Below are 5003 nucleotides of genomic sequence, written 5' to 3'. Positions count from 1 at the left end.
CACAAAATCAAAATCAAAAGCTCAAAAAGTTATGGGTTTCTCAATTGTAATGCAACCAGAGCCTAGCCATTGTAGAGGAACTAGATTTGTAAAGGGTTAGTGTTTTATAGTCTGTCATAGGGTTTCAGACACGGTTTCCCAGGTGCCAATATCAGCCCCAGGTATGTTTTAACTTTGTACAGGTCCCAGAATTTGTGCAAATTTACTATGCGTAGTTAGGCATTTGAAGTGAAATAGGCGATCTCTTCTGACCTCATATGGCTTAGAAAAGCCTAAAATTAGTCAATAATAATTGTCTAATTGTCTAAGAAAACTGCATATAAACTGTAGCCAAGAATTATATTGACCTTATTAATAAAAGTCCTAAAATAGGGGTTAAATACTCACAACGGTCATAGTGGTAAAGCTAGACATTACTTGTCTAAGATTCTATCAGAGTTTGATTAACAATCAGCTTCTCATCTGCCATGAAGCTATGAGAAGGGCGATCAAGCTTCCTTGTTTTGTATTTCATTTCAATCCATTTGTCTTTAGCATAAGCGATGGTGTATGCACTCTCTGTGGGTATTGTTGAAAGCAGATCAAAGTGTCACGGCTAGCAAAAAACACAGAGATGTTTTCTATTGACAAGCACAGCACGGGAAAATACACAAATAACCCACAAGCTTTACAGTGTGAAAAATCGACAACGTGATTTGAAAGATTCGAACAGCGGGCCAAGTTTCTGTCAAACTCAAGTCATGTCATTTCTTTCCATGCGCACAGGGTTGCTATGGACATGGATAGGCCGAAGGAGCGTGCGATTCGCGAGGCAGGTGGGAATAAGAAAAAACAATGCATCAGATTTTCCACAAACCCTTCAAATACAAAACATAACGCAACCACAGCATTAACAATATAGGTACAAAGAGTAATTGACTTACAATGATTTCCCTGGGAAAGTACTTGAAAATGCAAGGTGGGCAGCCTTGAAGTATTCCTGGGCAGAAATCCCATGTGTGAAGCAAACGAGTCTCTGCAAAGATATAACAGCATAAGGCTATGCATGCAGGGAAGAAAGACATGAAGAGTCTCTGCGAATAGTCTCATGGCCAGCATAAAGTCTCATCACCAGCAGGCAGTCTCTGCGAAGAGTCTCATCGCCAGCAGGCAGTCTCTGCAAAGAGTCTCATGGCCAGCAGAAGAGTCTCATCATAGGCCTGGCCTTTCATGGCCCATTACCATGGGAAAAAAACCATTTTTCTATGAAAACAACAGATTAAACGAACGACAGAAAACACCCCAATCATCTAACACACAGAATCAATGGCTCAGGATTGCACACGTCACATTTTAGGGATGTATTTCTCAGAGGGAACGCCTTACGGCGTAAATATTGTTATCAACCAACATAAATTCGTTTTAATTTTTAATTTACTATTTGTTAAGAGAAATCAAATACCTAGAGATAGAAACATTTCTTCAAGTTTCACATTCAATAAAAATTTGCATAATAAAAAATGTAGATTTAAAAAACTAAGTAACTCTAAATTTAAATAAATTTAAATTTATATTGATTTATTAAAATGATTATATTAATAAATGTAAATATAGTTGATATAAGTCGAAAATGAAAACGTAATACTAATATTAAAAATAATAATAATATTTTGAATAATAAAATTAATTCGATTTTCCAACCATGGCTGGGTTCCCTAATCCATGGGATACAATTTGAATTTTGTGTATCTTGGTGCAATTAACAGCACTATGATGGTTATAAATCCATGGTGCTGTCTGTGAGAATTCCATGGTATGCTTTCAGGATTCTGAATTTTGCGTCAGTCTGTAATCTTTGAGCTAGTCTGCAATGGAGTACTTCCAATTAAATAGTAACAGTTGTATAACTACCCGTTCTCGTTCTTGTCACGTGGAGGACATCATCCTTCTTATCAAGACGTTAAACGAAACCAACTGCATCAATGTCGATGGCTCCCGCATCAGCGTTGCCCATGTCACAGCCCTGGGCCGGAGGCCCAAGTGAAAGTGACACTAGATAATCATGCCGGGAATTGCGGAGAACGGGCTGAGAGGTGTTCATTGTGGGTGCAAGAGAAAGCGAAAGGAGGAGCTGATATCTATGGCGTGACCACTGGATTTGGCGCCTGTTCAAGCAAGAGGACCAACCAACTGAGCGAGTTGCAAGAAGCCCTAATTCGATGTCTGCTAGCTAGAGTATTCACCGGCCCTTCTTCGTCACCGGGGGAGCTCTCCCCCATCACCACTCGATGCGCCATGTTTCTGAGAATGAGTAGCTTCATCTATGGCTGCTCTGGGATTCGATGGGTGATCATGGAAGCGCTACAGCAACTTATCAATTCTCATATCACGCCCAAATACCCCTTGCGAGGCTCTGTAAGCGCTTCAGGTGACCTAATTCCCTTGGCCTACATAGCAGGTCTGCTAATTGGGAATCCCCATGTCAGGGCTCGAATTGGGGCTCATGGTGAAGAACAAGAAGTGCCTGCACCAGAGGCTCTGGTGAAAGCAGGTCTGCAGCCCTTCAAGCTCCAGGCCAAAGAGGGCTTGGCTCTTGTCAATGGCACTTCGTTTGCCACTGCCCTCGCTGCCACCGTCATGTATGATGCCAATGTTCTGCTCTTGCTCGTGGAAATGCTCTGTGGAATGTTCTGCGAAGTCATCTTTGGGCAGGAAGAATTCGCGCATTCGCTGATCCACAAGATGAAGCCGCACCCTGGCCAGAGAGAGTCTGCGGCACTTCTTGAATGGCTTCTCAGAGACAGCCCCTTCCAGGAGCTTTCAAGAGAGTATTACAGCATCAATTCTCTGAAAAAGCCCAGACAGGACCGCTATGCTCTGCGTTCGAGTCCCCAGTGGCTGGCCCCTCTGGTGCAGACCATAAGAGAAGCCACGGCCATAATTGAGACAGAGATCAACTCTGCCAACGACAATCCCATCATCGACCCTGTCAATGGCAAGGCCCTCCATAGCGCCAATTTCCAGGGCAGCGCAGTGGGATTCTACATGTATTATGTTCGTGTAGCTCTGGCTGGACTGGGGAAACTCATCTTTGCACAGTTCACAGAGCTCATGATCGAATTCTACAGCAATGGGCTCCCGGGCAACCTTTCGGTGGGTTCCGACTTGAGCTACAGGACCGCTATGCTCTGCGTTCGAGTCCCCAGTGGCTGGCCCCTCTGGTGCAGACCATAAGAGAAGCCACGGCCACAATTGAGACAGAGATCAACTCTGCCAATGACAATCCCATCATCGACCCTGTCAACGGCAAGGCCCTCCATAGCGCCAATTTCCAGGGCAGCGCGGTGGGATTCTACATGCATTATGTTCGTGTAGCTCTGGCTGGACTGGGGAAACTCATCTTTGCACAGTTCACAGAGCTCATGATCGAATTCTACAGCAATGGGCTCCCGGGCAACCTTTCCTTGGGTCCCGACTTGAGCTTGGACTATGGCTTCAAGGGAATCGACATAGCCATGGCTGCTTACAGTTCGGAGCTTCAATTTCTGGCTAACCCAGTCACTACCCACGTTCACAGCGCCGAGCAGCACAACCAGGACATCAATTCTCTGGTCCTCATATCTGCCAGGAAGACTGAAGAAGCTCTGGATATCTTAAAACTTATGCTGGCATCGCACTTATACGTTCTCTGCCAGGAAATAGATCTGCGACAACTGGAACAAATTCTTCTAAATATTGTGTTAGGAATCATCTCAAGCATTTCAGACGAATGCCATCTCCCGGAATCCATTAAAGAACATCTTATTAGCGCTGCCAGGGGCATTCCAGTGTACACATTTAGAATCCCCCTGCAACCCTTCCCTCCCACTTGTCTCTGCCCTCAAACAAACAATTCTTGACACCATTGTTACATTCCACGATATTAAAATTGTAGAGCAGATAACAGAGATCGAATCCCACCTCAAGCAGCGCCTTGAAGAGGAGATAACAGCAATCGTGCTTTCATCCGAGGAGCGCACCAACAGTCACATGCTGGAAGGCTCCTGTTGCAGAACGTTAATCCATGGCTCTAAATTCTTTCCTCTGTATGCATTTATCCGGGAGGAACTCAACGCGATAATGATGATTCCGAGGACAGACCACACGCCCCAAGAGGGCACACAGAAGGTATTTGATGCAATTGTTGATGGCCGAATCACTGCATCGCACGAAATACTGTCTCAGTCCCTCGCTCATGCCGAGGTTTCTGCCAGTCGAACGATCCCGTCTCAGTCCCTCGCTCATGCCGAGGTTTCTGCCAGTCGAACGATCGATCATTGCCGCAACAGCGAGCTATAAAACACCTAAAGTATGAATGAATTCCGTCCACGACTCTTAAAAAATGTGAACCTGAGAAACATGAAACTTGTACACTTGACGCAGGATATGCAAAACTAACCTGTGTCGCTTCAGACCTCAGGGCGAGCGACTCTTCACTGACCAGAACGTTTTTCACCGATGATCTAATGGCTGGAGATGATTTAATCATCTAACAATCCATTTAACGGCCCACGTTGAGACACGGTGGCATGGAGGGGAGTTCGTCTCAGAGGGAACGCCTTACGGCGTAATTAATAAAAGTGTATTCATCTTAAAGGCCATAATATTTTAACCCATTTTTCCCTGATACTATATGGAATATCTCCACTATTTTACAAAGAAAAATCAAGTAATGGTGGGGATTGATTAGCGTAACTTACCATCCAAACCCCACCATCGTTGACTCATTGTGTTATGGCATCGGTGGTGAAAATGAGATCTGCAATTTTTCTTCCAAACCATACTGTAAACAACAGGATTTTTACACTTTTTTTAAAGAATTTAATTTCACGCTTTTAGTTTATTTCACTCGAAACCATCCAAGCCCAATTTTGGATCACATGCCTGATTATGGTGTTGATTTATTTTTCCCACTTAGTAAATTTCATGAGTAATTTGTTGTCTTTCCGTTTTTTTTGTATGGGTTTTTGGTTTATACTATCATT

The 5003-nt window shown here is 43.9% G+C and overlaps 1 pseudogene; it reads left to right on the top strand.

The window, feature by feature from the left end:
• The first annotated feature begins 1849 nt into the window (after positions 1-1849).
• LOC149258991 (phenylalanine aminomutase (L-beta-phenylalanine forming) pseudogene) lies at positions 1850-4317 on the top strand (annotated as a pseudogene).
• Positions 4318-5003: the final 686 nt, after the last annotated feature.

This window comes from Pinus tabuliformis, chromosome 6 (genome assembly GCF_031772625.1).
Source record: "Pinus tabuliformis cultivar Carrire ecotype Pingquan chromosome 6, CPIR1, whole genome shotgun sequence".
NCBI lineage: Eukaryota > Viridiplantae > Streptophyta > Pinopsida > Pinales > Pinaceae > Pinus > Pinus tabuliformis.
This window is presented reverse-complemented; position numbering and strand designations above follow the sequence as displayed.